This window comes from Lissotriton helveticus, chromosome 7 (assembly GCF_964261635.1).
Source record: "Lissotriton helveticus chromosome 7, aLisHel1.1, whole genome shotgun sequence".
Taxonomy (NCBI): Eukaryota; Metazoa; Chordata; class Amphibia; order Caudata; family Salamandridae; genus Lissotriton; species Lissotriton helveticus.
In genome coordinates, this window is record NC_136068.1 from 1,172,998,531 (window position 1) to 1,173,017,241 (window position 18,711).

At 46.0% G+C, this 18,711-nt stretch overlaps 1 protein-coding gene across 2 annotated transcripts in view; it reads left to right on the forward strand.

Annotated features, from left to right (window-relative positions):
• Positions 1-18,711, forward strand: part of PRKCA (protein kinase C alpha) — a 1,411,833-nt gene that overhangs the window by 92,654 nt on the left and 1,300,468 nt on the right. The window lies entirely within an intron of this gene.

Consider the following 18,711-nt stretch of genomic DNA (forward strand, 5'->3'; position numbering starts at 1 on the left):
TGCGAACACAGAGGGCATGACTCGTTTCGTATTTGCAGACTTCATCAGATGCCGCTTTAATCAGGTGTTAGTTGCAGTCCTCATCTTAAATCAGAGAGCCCTTCTATGATAGGTCGTAGCACTCTGGCAGGCAAAGGGGGATATTTCCAAAACCCGGCAATCCGAGTTTTACCAGAAGCAGTCCATCAGCGTTTTGGCCGAATTCGCGCTGGGTGCGCAAATCTGGCAGAAATTATTTTAAAAAAGCAAAGCGTGGGCTCACACGCTTAGTTTGTTAAAAAGCCCCCGGTTGAGCCAGGTCCCGGGGGCAATTCTAAATTCTGGTGTGGGGGCTCATGGGGACCCCCACAGCCCCAGGGACCGCAACTTCCCCGGGGCTTTATAATTTATGCACGTGGGCACGTGACCCCCCTGCAGCCCTGGGGACCTCCACCTCCCCGGGGCTTTAATTAAATAAGAGCAGGGAAGCCTCGCTGCCCCCCCAAGCTCCGGGAACCGCCACCACCCCAGGATTATAACTAATAATTAGTGTGGGGGGGCTCAAGCCCCCCCACCCTGCCCTGGGGACCACCACCTCCCCATGGCATCGAATATGTAAACATGGGGGTCGGTTGCAGACTCCCAGCCCCGGGGACCACCACCTTCCCGGGACTATTTACATGTTGGAGGGTGGCCCTGCCCCCTTGTGGAGCCCTTTATGACCCTGGAGACCACCACCCACCAGGGCCGGCTCCTACAATGTCCCGGGGTGCCCCCCCCCCGGGACATTGCTGTTTGCTATGGCAGGGTGGGAGCGTGGCTCCTGCCCTGCCATAGCAAACCCTGCTTTGCTTTTTTGGAAGCAGATTGCTTTTGCACAAGGGGAGCTGCACGTCAGCAGCTCCCCTTGTGCAAAAGCAATGCCGGCTGCCGCAGGAGGCGGGGAGTTGGCTGGGACTGTGGGTGCATTGGGGCTCCCTCCCCCCACCCCATAATCCCCATCTATAAGGGCCGGCCCAGGGGGAAGGGGTCCCCGGGGCCAGCAGTGGCAATGCATGAATGATGTAATATACGACGTCATCAGCAGTGCATTGCGTGGTCGCGCGTTATAGTTAGCTCAACTAACTAACTATAACGGCCAAATTTCTCTGGTTTTGTATGAGTGAAATGTTCAACTAACTATAACGTCCCTGAAACCTATGGTTTTGCCAGTGAATTTCAAAGGTTTTTAAATGATAATTTCGAACTACAACGTCCCTGAAACCTATGTTTTTTTCAATGTGTGTGTGTGTGTGTATGTATATGTGTATATGTATATATGTGTATATGTATATGTGTGTGTGTATATATATATATATATATATACATATATATATATATATATATATATATATGGTGCTCCCTGTCCCACTGAAGAGTCGGGGCACTCGCGAGCGGGTGCAGTTTGCGGTAATGGGTACCCGCAATAGTATTCAGCTCAGCCTCGGAAATGTAAGATCCAAAGAACCGCACTCGTGGAAACCAAAGGGTTGCAGTGCTCACACCAAAAGTTTAATCACACTTGTTGACAGACGCGTTTCAGCAATACGCCTTCCTCAGTGTCAGTTACACTGTGAGGACCTGCCTGGGATATAGCATCAACATAATCATCAACATGGTAGATGGACTACCTCAGTCTAACGGGCGCGCCATCTTGGAACATGTTAATACAGTTCACATTAAGGTGCATATTACCCAAGGGAAACAAATAAAATCAAGCCGTGGATCGGCATGGAACCCCGTATATCCACATCCGGGGTGATGCGGGGTGCTCTAAGATAAGGCCCCTGGTGAATGTTTCCAAAGTCCATCCTGCCATGTATTGGCAAGTACTCCAGTGTCTAATATGTACAGTGTCCCCATACGTCCTTAACCCATCAATGAACTTAGTAAGCTAAACTATAATAAACAATTAATGAACAGTTCATAAACTATATCACCAAGTCTCTGTACATCAGTTCATGAAGAAGTGTCGGGAAAATCTCTTATTATTTATCTCCCCAAATGAACCGCCAATTCCTCCCCATGATTTAGCCCACCTGGACTTTTAGTCATGAGGTCGATTATGTACCTTGATTCTAGGCGTCTCAAAGTTTTTAGCCTATCTCCTCCTCTAGGGTTTTCAGGTACAAAATCTATGCCAAAATACCGAAGTTTAGTTCTGTCCCTTTGATGAACCAAATCAAAATGTCTCGCGACTGGATAAGCCGGATCCGCCTTGTCTATTGCCCTTTGGTGTTCAAGTACCCTGATTTTAAGTTGGTGGATCGTACTCCCAATGTATCTCAGTCCACACGGGCAAATTAGGCAATAGACCGCGTAGTTAGTACTGCAGGTTAAGAATTTCTTGATGGGTTTCGTGAGATTTGCTCCCGGGATGTCATAGTTTCGCACTCTCTTGCATCCCGAGCAGGCCTTACATTTTCCGCACGGGAAAAACCCACCCATCTCTGCAATTTTACTGTTCTTGGGGTCACATTCTTGAAATGGCTTCTCACTAGGGAGTCTCTCAATGATCCATTGGGAGTACATAATCGACCTCATGACTAAAAGTCCAGGTGGGCTAAATCATGGGGAGGAATTGGCGGTTCATTTGGGGAGATAAATAATAAGAGATTTTCCCGACACTTCTTCATGAACTGATGTACAGAGACTTGGTGATATAGTTTATGAACTGTTCATTAATTGTTTATTATAGTTTAGCTTACTAAGTTCATTGATGGGTTAAGGACGTATGGGGACACTGTACATATTAGACACTGGAGTACTTGCCAATACATGGCAGGATGGACTTTGGAAACATTCACCAGGGGCCTTATCTTAGAGCACCCCGCATCACCCCGGATGTGGATATACGGGGTTCCATGCCGATCCACGGCTTGATTTTATTTGTTTCCCTTGGGTAATATGCACCTTAATGTGAACTGTATTAACATGTTCCAAGATGGCGCGCCCGTTAGACTGAGGTAGTCCATCTACCATGTTGATGATTATGTTGATGCTATATCCCAGGCAGGTCCTCACAGTGTAACTGACACTGAGGAAGGCGTATTGCTGAAACGCGTCTGTCAACAAGTGTGATTAAACTTTTGGTGTGAGCACTGCAACCCTTTGGTTTCCACGAGTGCGGTTCTTTGGATCTTACATCTTACATTTCCGAGGCTGAGCTGAATATATATATATATATATTCAGCTCAGCCTCGGAAATGTAAGATCCAAAGAACCGCACTCGTGGAAACCAAAGGGTTGCAGTGCTCACACCAAAAGTTTAATCACACTTGTTGACAGACGCGTTTCAGCAATACGCCTTCCTCAGTGTCAGTTACACTGTGAGGACCTGCCTGGGATATAGCATCTTGTGAATCGTGAACGAGTGTGTTTATATTTATATATATATATATATATATATATATATATATATATATATATATATATATACCAACACACTCGTTCACGATTCACAAGAACGAAGTCCAGGCCACCAACAGTTTTCAAAATCCGGATTTATTCACAGCTTTACTCGACGCGTTTCGGGAAAGGGAAGGCAATTCCCGAAACGCGTCGAGTAAAGCTGTGAATAAATCTGGATTTTGAAAACTGTTGGTGGCCTGGACTTCGTTCTTGTGAATCGTGAACGAGTGTGTTGGTATGTGAAGGGATTGGCGATCCCGTCCGTGGCCCGCCGCTGAAAGAGGCCACTACAGCTTGGCGCCAAAACTTTTGTTGGAATATATACACACACACACTGAAAAAAACATAGGTTTCAGGGACGTTGTGTGTGTATATATATATAGTTATAGTTAGGATTGATTTCCATAGGGAAATCGCAACATTCTATTGGGAATAACTTTGGCGCCGGTTGATGAATCTGCCTGAATTTTTCCTCAACTTTGCCTCGCGGCTCTCCGCTCCTTCCCTGAAAGTTTGGGGGGGATTCGTCAATCAAGGGTTGAGATAAAAGGGGGGTCCCAAAACGTGTTTTCCCCATGTTAATTTCCATAGGGCGGTCAAACTCACTTTTAGCTCGAACGGCTGAATGGATTTTCACCAAACTTGGCAAAATTGTAGGGACTGGTAGCCCGATGTGCCTTTGCTATGTCTCAAGATATGTGCTCCAGAGGATTTTGAGTAATTTGGGTTTAAAAAAAATATATATCTATAAGCGCGCCTCGGTACGCGCTACGGGGAGCGCACCGGGCGCGCTACGCGACTTGCGCACGGAAAACTGATTGGCTCTCTGGTGTCTGTAAACATTCGAAACAGTCCGCAGCGGCCGCCATCTTGTGTCTCGGTAGGATCGAGACACAAGAGGTGGAAAAAAACAAAGGGGGAAATGACCAAAAGGGGGCAGGGTACACCCCCCCGACCCCCTAGGTTTGATGTGGGGGCAATAAAAGGGTCCTGCGGGGCAAAAAATGTTTTTTATTTTTTTTCGATTTTCGCGAGGGGAACGCTCGGTACGCGCCCCGGGGAGCGAACCGGTACGTGTACCCTGTAGAAAAAAGATTGACAGAGATTCTTTAAAACTATAGGTTTATTTTTATAAATTAAAGGTAGTTCTAAAAATAACTGTTTTTTTATTCTTTTTGTTGTTTTATATTTTTTTATTGTTTTTTGGAACATTTTTAATTTTTTTGGCTTTTCTGAAGTTTTACATTTTTTTTGTATTTTTTAAGGGGTGAAACAAAAAATAGGGAATTCTAAAGGGCTCAACAGGAGCAACAAAAAAGGCGGAAAAAATCAATGTTTCTTTGGGCACATGTGGTTATCCCAAGCAAGGTTAATAAGTGTGATGCTTTGCTGTCCATAGCATATTGTTTGTCCACAAAAAATATACAACCATTTTTAAATTGTGAAACTTTCTTTGTATGGTGGAGCACATTTCCCTAACTTCCGGTCCCGATGGGGTGGGATCATTCGTTTGGGCGGTGCTGGCAAAAGATTGGACAGGGTTTCTGGCCAGTTCCCTGACCTCTGCCCTAGGATAGTTATTTGGATGCCTGCGTAGCATATGCCTGATCATGGTGTGGTTGCCAAAGGAGTACTTTTTGTTGGGATTCCCCCTTGACAGCTCCTGATGACATATTAAGCAGGTTGCCTTAGGCGCATTTACTTTTTTCTTGTCATTGGGGATTGAAAAAAACTGCCAGATGATGTGCTCTTTAGGTTTGTAGGTAATATTGTCCTCTCGGACGAATCTCCTCTCCTCCTCCTCCTCCTCATCCTCCTCCTCTTCTTGATCTCCACCACTGTGAAGTTGTGGTGGTCCTTGTGGTGGTGGTGGTGGTGGTGGACCAGAAGCTCCAGCAGCTGCAGCTAATGTAGCCATTTTCTACTGAAATAACTGCAGGTCTTCCTCTCTCAAAGCACAAAGGTAGAATGAGGAAAAAAGGTGGGGTCTTTTATCATTTGGAAAAGAAAACTGTTCTGAACCAATCAAAAGTGTTATTTTTAGGTCACATGACCTGGCCTTACATCATTAGGAAACCAAAAGTGAAATGAACCAATAAAAAGTTTTATTTTCAGGTCACATGACCCTAATCGCTTACGCTATGCGCCCCGGGGCGCGCCCCGGGGCGCGTAGCGTAAGCGCGTCAGGACGTTGCGCGATCGTATGCGCTTGCGTGCTTCCGGGTGCGCTTACGCAGTGCGTCATATGACGCATCACGCGGCTACGCGAAACGTCACGATGTTGTTTTCGTTCGCGGGAATAGCGCTAACGGGACACTCCCCAGTACGCGCCCCGGGGCGCGCCGTAACATTGCGCTTACCCGTGCGTTCACCGGTACGCGCCCCGGGAGCGCTCCGAGGCCAAAAATAAAAAAAAATAAAAAATTTACTTTTTATACTTATAGAGATTTGCTATTAAAAAACCATTGAAATTCACTGAAAAAAACCATAGGTTTTACACCAGTTATAGTTAGGAATTAGCATTAAAAAAACCTATTAAATTCACTGGAAAAACCATAGGTTTCACACCAGTTATAGTTAGCTGGAAATTTTACTCGCATAAAACCATTGAAATTCCCACGTTATAGTTAGTTGGACTCACTATAACTTGCGCGTGCAATGCACTGCTGATGACGTCACATATTACATCACTCATGACATGGTCAGTGACATCACTCATGACATCACTGATGACACCATCCTTGTGACAGAGTGACAGACCTCCTTTCACTGTAATGTAACCCTTGAAACAAATATTCAAAAATAGAAACTAAAATGTACAAAAAAATGGAGATAGCCATACCACTTACAACAACCAATTCAATAATTCCACCATCTATATACACATGCACCTATTCACGAACAGTTCAATATAGTCACTCATACATATACTCACTCATCATATGTAGTGATACACCTATACATCCTGTTACACACCGACAGTCATCCAAAAGTTACTCACACACATACTCACACATGCAAATAAACTATTCAACATCCATTTATTTGCATATACAGCTATACACACACTACCACTTTACTTCTAAGGAAACTTACACATACTTACTCTCTTAAACAATCACTTATAGAAACACATACTAATTTAAACAGGAACTCTCAGAATCCCTCACTCTCACATATACTCACTTATATACATCAATATTTACATATACTAGATTAAAACATATGTAGTTACTCATAAAGACACTAGTGAGACAGTCATTCACTCACTAACACACACACACACATACACACTCATCCACCCATACAGTCCTGCACATATGCTGTCTTCAAAACACATACAAACAGAGAGTCAGTCATTCATGCATCTGCGTGCTAAGTAATACCCTCACCAAACCATATAGACACTCATACTGATATAAAAAAACATCTAATACACACGTACACATGTAGCTACCCACCAACCCATGTAGTCACTTATACACAAAGTGAAACACTAATACATATATTTAAATATTTAAACATTACTCACTAATATTTAATTTTCAGAAAGACACACATTCACTGGATGGTGTCATCAGTGATGCCATGAGTGATGTCACTGACCATGTCATGAGTGATGTAATATGTGACGTCATCAACAGTGCATTGCACGCGCAAGTTATAGTGAGTCCAACTAACTATAACGTGGGAATTTCAATGGTTGTATGCGAGTAAAATTTCCAGCTAACTATAACTGGTGTGAAACCTATGGTTTTTTCAGTGAATATATATATATATATATATATATATATATATATATATATATATATCTATCTTTCAAGTTTTGCCAGATAAGCACCACACGCACTCGGAAGAAGTACAGCTATAGGCGTTTATTTTCCAAAATAACGCTACGCGTTTCAGCACAGAAGTGCCTTGCTCAAACGTGTGAGCAAGGCACTTCTGTGCTGAAACGCGTAGCGTTATTTTGGAAAATAAACGCCTATAGCTGTACTTCTTCCGAGTGCGTGTGGTGCTTATCTGGCAAAACTTGAAAGACATTGAAATTTCTCGGCGGCAGGGGTTGCCGAGATACACACGCCACCTGACTACGGGAACCGGATCCCAGCAATTTACCCCTGTTTTGGAATATATATATATATATATATATATATATATATATATATATATATATATATATATATATATACACACACACATGTATACATTTTTAAATAACTGCCATACATTATAAGGATATTGCAAGCTACTGAGGAATTCCATGACCATAAAGCGGAACGAGGCCTAAGGCTGGAATCCCTTTATTCCTTACTAGCAGCCCGTCCCGACCTTGTCCGGGAGCAATCGGGCTTCCCCGACCCCCGCCTGCCCCGTCGTTGGCCAGCAGCCCGGGCCCCCATCCGCCCCGTCCCCCGGCTGCCCCGACCCCCGCCTGCCCTGACATTGTCCTCCGGAGGCTTACCTCACACAATTATGCCAGAGGCCCAGTGTTGCAGTGGTGGCCAGCAGCAGCGCCTGAGGCACTGGCGAGCTTTCTGGGTAAGTGGGGCTCTGGCGCTCTGTTTGCACAGAGGCGAGGACGAGCAGAGGTTGCAGGAATAAGAGTAGGAGTTCAGAGTATGGAGCGGCCGGCGGGAGTCGGGAGCTTGAGCACAATTATGCCAGAGGGTCCCCCGCCTGTCCCGACCCCCGCCTGCCCCGACATTGTCCCCTGGAGCCTATTTGTTGTAACTCCCCATCCCCCGCGTGCCCCGACCCCCACCTTCCCCGACATTGTCCCCCGGAGCCTTACCTCAGCCGCCGCTCCTCAGTTCTGTGCTCCTCGCCGCTCCGCTGCTGCTCACCGCCTGTGTGCCGCTCGTCAGTGCTCCTCCCCCGCGCCATGTCCGCCGCTCAGCCGCCGCTCCTCAGTTCAGTGCTCCTCGCCGCTCCGCCGGTCTGCTGCTGCTCACCGCCTGTGTGCCGCTCGTCAGTGCTCCTCCCCCGCGCCATGTCCGCCGCTCCTCCTCGCGTTCCTGGAAGCGGCTCCTCCTCGCGCTCCTGGATGACGTCAGAACGCAGGTCGCGGCCGGCGCTACTTCCAGGGGACTACTTTTTTTTAAATGTAAATTTTGTAAATATAACTTATTTTTTAAATTTATATAGCCTATGTCCATCTGCACACCCTGAGGATTCCAACGATGTATCGGGTGTGTGGATTGGCGCTGTGGTTCCCGAGTTTACCCGCCTCAAAGCCTCAAAGTTCTTCCTTTATAATAGTAGTATAGATAATAAATACATGGTCACAGTGGGGAAGTGTGGCTCACTGGTTAGAGCGGCAGACTCTGAAGCAGAGATCAGGCCCGGGACCAGGGTTCAAGTCCCGGCGTGGCAGGGTCTTGGGCTCAATGTCCGCGGACTCGATAATTCTCGCATTGGCGCCTACTCTAATCATGGGTCCCACGCTGCAACTCTGGGCAATATCTTGTTAATCCTCACAACGGCCCCTACAACACCAAGGCTTCACCTTGGGGGTGCCCAGGAGAGGCATCTCACAGGGAGAGCCAGGAAGGGTTCCACAGCGTTATACAGCGCCGGGACGCCCCGTTGGGGCAGCTGTGCGCTTTACAAAATACACTACATATACATTTACAATTACATCATCACCTTTCACACTAACTACTTAAATCCTTGGTGCATAGCTCTTTCATTTGAAATAAAACACAGTTTGTAAACATGAAGAATAAAAATAGAATCTCAATTGCAAAATTTGAAACTTCAAAAAAGCGGTTTGATATTTGTTGCAAAAAGATATTAGAATTGGTTAAACACAAGTCGGATTTTAAAAAAAGGCACAGTAGCTTGGAATATGTAGAAACATGCTCAAAGATTCAAACTTTTCTCTAATTTCCTAGAGTGAAAAATGAAACCTGTTGACATAATTAGCTCCATTCTGCTGGTTACTGTACGGCTAGAAAAACAAAGCACAAGAAAGAAAATGACCATTTTGTCTTTGTTCTTTAAACAACTGCTTTCATTATTCTCTGTGATTTGACCTGCCTTTCCCCTTAGCTGCTTGGTTTGACAGCAGGTATTGTGATGTCAGAGCTCAACTATTACAAGTTATTACAGAGAGTTGCTACTTCATTTGTCATTTCTTTATAATAGTCGCAGGAATAGCATTAGTAACACCCTGCGCGACAATCTTTGCTGGCGCCCCACAAACATTTTTTTTTATGTTGAGTTGAATGGTTTCTTCGGCGCAAAATAAAGATATAAATTACACATTAAGAATATATGTAGAGTATGCTTCAATAACACATAAATGGAATAAGGAATATATATGGGGAACAAATATTAACACACCATCAGCCAAATAGAACTGTTTTATTTTATAGCGTAGAATAATACACCTATCTTGTTTTGATAGTTCTTAACGTACTGTGCTCATTTTGTAAAATATATATATTTTTAATTTTACAAAAAACATTGCCGTATTTTATGTTACCAAACCTGGAACCTGGGAGGTTAAAGAAGAGCTTGAAATGCCTCCAACTGAATGGTGGATGTTTTTGACCAGCGACATTGAGAAAAAACAAACTTTCTCACCTGGGCTCCTGCTACATGGGGAAATGTAAATGTGTGCAATTGGTTAATCAGCTAATCTAAAGGATGCTTGGGAGCCACTATAGGCTTTAATTTATGGAGTCACTTGAAGCTTCATGGTAACAAAAAAATCTTATTTTTGAGAGGTAATATAAGGGAGCTGCCTGCTGAATTCTGGAGTGTGTCCTTTTCATGTAAAATATAAAAATATTTGCATTATATACAGTCTAATTGTGTATTACTAAAATATACATGTTGTAAGTATTTATTTTTTCTTAAATATTGAATGTTTGAAAAAATGTCAGTTGCCTATCATATGTTGCGGGTAATACAATTTTAAAATAATGACTGACATATTCACAGTACTTTCTGTCACAGACTAGGTCATTGAAGCACTAGAACTACATAAGTCACTATTCTCCACTACTCCAAAACAACATTCAATTATGTGATACTTTTGTTCTAACACACAGACTGCAAATTACATTAACAAAATGAGGTTTCATAATGTTGAAGAGGGCATTTAGTTACGTTATGTAATATTGATTTGTTTAATGCACTAATCACCAGAGAGGGTATCCAGGCACTTGGGCAGGTGTTTAGTTGTGTGATCTCCAAGGTGCTTATACAAAGAGTCAGGCCCTCAGCTTCTTGTGAAATCCAAGAAGTGAGGAGGAGGCTCTGTTGTGTTGAGGGAGCCAGTTCTATGTCTGGTTCAATGTAGGAGAATAAAGAACCTCTGATTTTGCTTTTGCAGATGGTGAAAATGTGCGCAAGGGAGAGGGAGGCAGAGCTTGGGTGTCTGGTGGGTTGGTGAAAGTGAATGTGTTCATGAGAAGTTTGAATTCGCTGCTCTTGTGAATGGGGAGGCAGTAAAGATACTTGAGGTATGATGTGGGTGTGACGTAGGATCTCGAGTATGAGTCTTGCAGTGGTGTTTTGGATCGTCTGGAGTCTGTGTAGGAGTTGTTGGAGATTGTGGCATAGAGAGTGTTGGATTAGCTTAGCCTGCTAGTTATTTGTGCTTGCGTGAAGGTCCGTCTGGCTTTCTGAGGCAACCATTTGAACATCTTTCATAGCATGCATAGGATGTGTAAGCAGGAGGTGTACACTGCGTTTACTTAAGCTGTCATGTTGAGCTTGTCATCTAGGTTGATCCCTAGATTTCTTGCGTGGTCTGTGGCTGTGGGTGTTGGTCCTAGCTTCGAAGGCCACCAGGTAGAGTCCCATAGGGAGGTCTTGTTGTCAAAGACCAGTACTTCCATCTTGTTGGTGTTGAGCGAGCTGCCGGCAGTTGGTTCGCATCCCGTTTGTTACCATGGTCATGCAGTTGGTGGAGTTGGTCCTGGTGGTGGTTATCTTGTCTGTCAGGGAGAGAATGAGTTGGGTGTTATCGGCATAGGAGATGCCGGTAATGCCCTGTGATCGGATGATGTTGGCGAGTAGTGTTATCTATATGTTGAAAGTGGTGGTGCTGAGGGACGATTTCTGTGGGACTCCGCATATCAGTTGTTTGGTCTCTGATGTGAAGGATGGCAGCCTGACCCTTTGGGTTCTTCCCATGAGGAAGGAACATATCCATTTGAGAGCGGATCCTTGTATGCCAATCTAGTGGAGTCATCCGATGAGGGTGTAATGGGAGACAATGTCAAAATATCACCCATTTATTTACGTTTATAGATTCGGCAAAGGCCTGGACATAATCCTTAAACAGAATTTTATGTGTAATCGGCTGTAATAATTTTTAACATGCCTTAACTTTAATTGCTGATGGTGCCTAAAGTGACGCTCACATCTCAATGTCATTCAAATGTCGAAATCCAATCATCAACGGGAGCGACTCAAGGTAGAGCTTTTCTGTGCCTCCTCAGCACGCCATATAAGCAATCAGTGCACAGGCTGGCCACAGGGGCGTTACAAATACCCCCGCAGCCCACACTGTGCGGGGGGGGGCCCAGTCTTCAGTGTGTTAAGGGGGGTCCCCTCAGCTTATCTGTAGAGAGCTGTGAGAGGTTTGCTCTAAAGCAGCCTGCTCTGAGCTCCTGGCGCTATTCATTTATTTATTTATTTAGGAGTTTTATAAAGCGCATGGTTACGCTCTCCGGCGTGTCCCCGCGCTGAGAGTAGGCAAGTGAGAGAGACATGGAGTTACAGCAGTGCTAGGCGGAAGAGATGAGTTTTGAGGGCTCTACGAAATTTCGTCTTAGAAGGTTCGAGACGTAAATCGGTGGGTAGCATATTCCAATTCTTGGCTGCAAGGAGCCTAAATGATCTGCCCCCCATCCGAGCGCTGACCCAGGACTGAAGAGAAACAAAGTAACAAGTTAGATTGTTTCTCTTCAATCCGAGACACCAGTACCCTGATTGGGGGTGCAGTCAGTTCTACAGTGAGGCAAGACTGTAAGTTAAGGAAGAGGTGCGGTACACCTCAGATTTGGAGGGGAGTAGAGCTGAGCGAGGAGGTGTGCCCAGCAGCAGCAATGAGGGGACAGCTTGGAGGGGGTGGGGGTGCTTAGCTCTGTATCCCACCTTCTACACATTTATTAAAACCCTGGTGGCTGCCCAAAGCAGCGGGCTGTGGATACCCACTCATCCCGCAGCTCCCATGAGGGACTAGGGGACACCCCCGCCAGGGGCGGGACTCTGTGCCCCTGTAGTCTGCCTAGGTGTCAGCACAGTGAGCCGCCCCCTCCCTTGCCTCAGCAGCAGAGCTTTCTGTCATTCATCACAAGCAGCAGCACTATCTCGCTTGTGAAAGATATCAGTTATCCATTCCTCAGCTGACTGAACCCTCGTTCGCTGCAGACAGCAGAGCTATCCCTCCCTTGTCAAACAGTTATCCGTCCTTCAGCTAACTGAACCCTCGCTCGCTACAGACAGCAGAGCTATCCCTCCCTTGTGAGACAACAGAGTTATCCCCTCTTCAGCTGATGGGGCTCTCACTCAATGCAGAGAGCACAGCTGTCCCTCGCTGGTGAAAGACAAGAGCTATCGGTCAGCTGATTGAACCCTTGTCCACTCAAGAGCTCAGAGCTAGCTCTCATAAAGACAACAGAGTTATCCCTCCTTTAGCTCATTGAACCCTCGATCACCGCAGAAAGCAGAGCAATCCCTCCCTTGTGAAAGACACACCTCTTCTTCACCTGACTTAACCCTAGCTCGTTCCAGAGAGCAGAGCAATCCCTCCCTTTTGAGACAACAGTTCATCATCTTTTCAGCTGATGGAACCCTCACTTGCTGCAGACAGCAGAGCTATCCCTCGCTTGGGCACAGACAGCAGAACTATGTCCGGCTCCAGTAATGTACCCCTAGTGAGGCACGTTCATGTACTCCTGAACAGAGGACACCGGGAGACACAGGTACTGGGGACACAGGAATACAGGTACCGAGGACACAAGAAGACACGGGTACTGAGGACACATAGAGACACAGGTACTGAGGACACATAGAGACACAGGTACTGAGGACACATGGAGACACAGGTACTGAGGACACATGGAGACACAGGTAGTGAGGACACATGGAGACACGGGTAGTGAGGACACATGGAGACACGGGTACTGAGGACACGTGGAGACACGGGTACTGAGGACACGTGGAGACACGGGTACTGAGGACACGTGTACTGAGGACACGTGGAGACACGGGTACTGAGGACACGTGGAGACACAGGCACTGAGGACACGTGGAGACACGGGTACTGAGGACACGTGGAGACACGGGTACTGAGGACACGTGGAGACACGGGTACTGAGGACACGTGGAGACACGGGTACTGAGGACACGTGGAGACACGGGTACTGAGGACACGTGGAGACACGGGTACTGAGGACACGTGGAGACACGGGTACTGAGGACACGTGGAGACACGGGTACTGAGGACACGTGGAGACACATGTACTGAGGACACGTGGAGACACATGTACTGAGGACACGTGGAGACACATGTACTGAGGACACGTGGAGACACATGTACTGAGGACACAGGAAGACACAGGTACTGATGACACAGGGAGACAGATACCGAGCACACAGGAAGACATGGGGTGCTGTGGACACAGAAAGACGAGGGGACAGCGGGCATAGGTACTGAGCATACAGGAAGACATGGGTACTGAGGACACAGGAAGACACGGGTACTGAGGACACGTGGAGACACATGTACTGAGGACACAGGAAGACTGGTACCAAGGACACAAGAAGACACAGGTACTGATGACACATGTACTGAGGACAAGTGGAGACACATGTACTGAGGACACAGCAAGACACAGGTACTGAGGACAAGTGCAGACACATGTACTGAGGATACGGGAAGACTGGTACTGATGACACAGGCAGACACAGGTACTGATGACACAGGCAGACGCAGGTACTGATGACACATGTACTGAGGACACGTGGAGACACATGTACTGAGGACACAGCAAGACACAGGTACTGAGGACACGTGTAGACACATGTACTGAGGACACAGCAAGACAGGTACTGATGACACAGGGAGACACAGGTACTGATGACACAGGGAGACAGAGATACTGAGCACACAGGAAGACACAGACACCGAGGACACAGGAAGACATGGGGTGCTGTGGACACAGGGACACAAGGGTACAGCGGGCATAGCTACTGAGCTTATAGGAAGACAGGTGGCGAGGACACAGGAAGGCACAATACTGACGACAATTGAAGACACAGGTACCGAAGACACAAGAAGACACGGGGACTGAGGAAACAGAGAGACACAGGTACTGAGGAAACGTGGAGACACATATTCTGAGGACACAGGAAGACTGGTACCGAGGACACAGCAAGACACGGGTACTGATGACACAGGGAGACACAGATACCGAGGATACAGGAAGACATGGGGTGCTGTGGACACAGGTAGACAAGGGTACAGCGGGCATAGGTAGTGAGCATACAGGAAGACTGGTACAGAGGACACAAGAAGACACGGGTACTGATGACACATGCAGACACAGGTACTGAGGACACAGAGGCATGGGTACTGAGGACAGGAACCCATGGGTACTGAATACACAGGTAGACAAGGGGTATTGAAGACATAGGAAGCCGCGGGTACCAGGCATAGCTGGGCCGAAGTGCACACATGGTGTTATATCGTCTGGTTAATACCAGGGAGCCCCCTCAGCACAGTACTTTCTCCCGAAAGTTCCTGATCAAATTCGGAGCGGTGGCCCCTCCATGCATCTTACAGGGGGGCCCCCTCAAATTTTGTTACGCCACTGGATGGCCGCTAGAGTCTGTCACCTGTGCTGCGTGATCATGGTAGCACTGTCCTTTTTTTTTTTTCACGAAGGTCAACATTGTGGAAATGAAAAAGCGGGACAACAGTGTTCACAGTGCAGGCTTTTGGGGCAATGCAGCCGGTATTAAATTTGGAGCAGAAATGGCGCCCTCTGATCTGGCGCCCAGCGCAAAGGCACCTCTCGCACCGCCCTATAGCCGGTGCTGAATAGGCCACTGGGTGTGTCACAAGTCAACAATTCTACAGAAACAGAGACCGGATTTTAATACAGGAATGCAGAATCCCATGTGTTATAAGTTACTAATGTATAGTTCTAACGAAGTTGAGTTTCCTGGGAGATGGTTGGAGGCAAAGAAGGTGGGAAGGTGAATACTGAGGTTATGGGTTTTACGTCACAGTTCCGTGGAAGTAAGAGTCTAGCCCGAGCCCTTTCTCCAGCGTTCTACTAACTTTCTCTGGTGAAAAAGGATTGGTTCAATGGAACGGACCTCAACGGCATTTTCATATTCATTTTTTTAACTAACAAATTATATAATCCTAATTTAATTATATCCAAACAAATACTAACATTTGTTGGCACTTGCTTAGTTGATGTAGAGTCTACCTCAGTTGTTCCCTTGTACACTTCAGTCCAAAAAATTTAATTTCGTCCGTTCATGTTGCAACTACAATACTTCTTATAACCAAATGCTAACAATATGTTTCAAGGATTGCTTTTGTGGTTCATCACATCATTATTAATTACCCCGGCAACCCTTGGAAATGCACAGGTATGTCTTGTGCATCAACGTTCCAGCTGAAAATATGTGTTATCTGCTCTGTTCATCAGAATACCACTTTGTGAAAAGAAAAGTAGACGTATGCAACAATTAATATTACCTAACGACATACCCTAGCGCATAAAAGTTAACCAAAAAGAGCAGTCTTTGGAAAGTTTTTTTTCCATGGAGGTTTGTTAAATGCTCGAACTGGCAGTGATGCGAACGTGTCACCCAATAACAGTTACCTTGCAGGAATTTCACTAGCATCCACTGAGAAAAGAATGGAGATGGTTTGCAGCTGTACCGAGGCATGCATGGCAAATACATAAAGATACATACATACAGTTTAAACAACATGTACACATCCACTGCCTGTTTGAATGGCGCAAAAAAGCCAAAAACGAGACAGAAGAAAATGTGCAAAGGTATCTAGAACCCAATACAAGGCAAACTTAGCATCTGCACATAACTCTGCATGAAGAGTTTCAGCAGGATCAAACTCTTTTAAGGTGTTGCAATGTATAGCAGAGCAGCTCCACAGATACCATGCATAGCTGACGAGTGAAGCATGGAAAAGTCCAAATAAAACTTAGGGACTGCTTACAGGACATAACGACCTACTTTCATTGTAAACAAACCCTAAACCATTGAGCACAGTGATATTGCTGGAAATTGATTAAATATATATGAGTGCAATAGACTGAGGTCCAGAGTTATTATCACTGGCTAAGATCAATTCAACAATTCTAATACATCACTTTTTTTCTCTCTATGAGCCTTTGGCTCAGCTAAGCTAGTGTGGAGTATTTTAGAGAAACGTAATTCAACTCTGTGTAACCAGTGCAATCGTGGTGCTGAGTATTGCTTGCTCTTCCATCCCCACCTGCCGAGCTACAACGTTTCAGATCCCTTCTAGACTTTGAAGGGTACGCTATATAGGAATTTATTGCTAGTTTGTTATCATTGTCTAGCTTAAGTGTTCCTACTGTTGCCAGTTCAAATGGCACCAGTTGTAGTTAAATGCAAGCCACAATTTAGTGGAGACTGTCCGCCCAATTGACTTTGTGAACTAGTTACCTCCGTGAGGCCACTGTGAATGTAAGTTACTGGAACGGGTGATATTTTTGATAAATGTTTTTCCACTTTGGGAATGAGAGCACTGTAAGCTAAGTTTATCAGGCATTAGATGTCTGCTTATTTTTTCTTTTACACCTTGTGGTATACATATATTCGTTCTCTCTATGCTGTTAAAAAAAAGCATCATATGGGCTCACCACCACCATTTTATAAGGAGTTGGCCGACCCTTACTGGCCCCACATTGCCTGGAAATGTACCACGACCCCCTGAACACAGGCTCACTGCCACCCTCTCTATGGGAGGCAGTTATTATAACGCTCCTCGACCCAGAAAAACCTGCTGATCGCCCTGACTCGTGCAAACCTCTCTCCCTCATCAATGTGGACAATACAATGTTGGCTAATCGATTGTTACCCCACCTTCCCATCATTGTGAGGCCTGATCAATTGGGCTTTATTACCGGCCGCTCTGTCACATAACCTCCATACCATCTTCATGGTTCTGCACCACCTTGACCTCCCGCTCTACATGACACTATTAAAGTGTTTGATTCATTGGAATGTGTGCATCTCTTTCCGCTTTTGTTGCAGCTAGGCCCTTGTTCACGTTTCATCAAACAGATATGCCTCCTGTTAATGCTTGCAACCACCCGAGTGTGCCTTCATCATCTCTATGTGGCACAAGGCAGGGGGGGGGGGGCATCTGCTGTCACCATTACTCTTCGGCATTGCGATAGAACCGCTGGTGGCGAGGCTCCGACAATGCCATTCAAATAGGGGTATTGGCTTCACTACTCGAGGCCTGATGGTCTCAATGTATGTGGACATCACCTTATATGTATCCTACCCCCAACCTGGCCCCACTGACATGTGTGGTGGTGAGGTTTGGAGGATACTCTGGTATACAAGTGAACTGGGCTAAATCCATTCTCTTTCCCCTTACGGATACCACACGTCCATTTCCCACTGAGAACCCTCTGAAGTGGGCCGATGAGCCAGTGCAATACCTAGGTATATGTCTGTGCCGCAACCATGAAGAACTATGGCAAGCAAATTACGGTCACGCTATTTCCTGGCTGGAGGACAGAATTCCCACGTGGTCCAAACTCCCACTCTCTCTTGCTGGCTGTATCGCAATTGCGAGGATCATTATCCTCCCTGAGTTCCTCTACCTATTCCTTAATGTCCCCCTCCCCCTTGCAGCACAGTTCCTTAAGCGCTTACAATCTAACTTGGTGATTTGGTTTGGGCAACCGCAGGCTACCTGGAAACTCTTCACTTTACCTCTTGCGCAGGGTGGCTTGGAGGCACCGGGCTTGACACTCTGTGCCCAGACCCAGTCTCTCCATTACTTTCTTTATCCTACCCCGTTCTAGCCACACACAGCAGTGGAGACAGACCGTGCAGCTCCATGGACACTATCGACTGCACTCTACCTACCCTACAAAAACCCCAAGGCTGAAATTAATACAGCAAAAGTGTACCCTGGGCTTGGGAGGGTTAGCAGAAAAGAGCCGGTCTTACTATTCTATATGCTCCCTCCATTACACTTGCTAATAACCCTATGATACCACTATTCTCAGA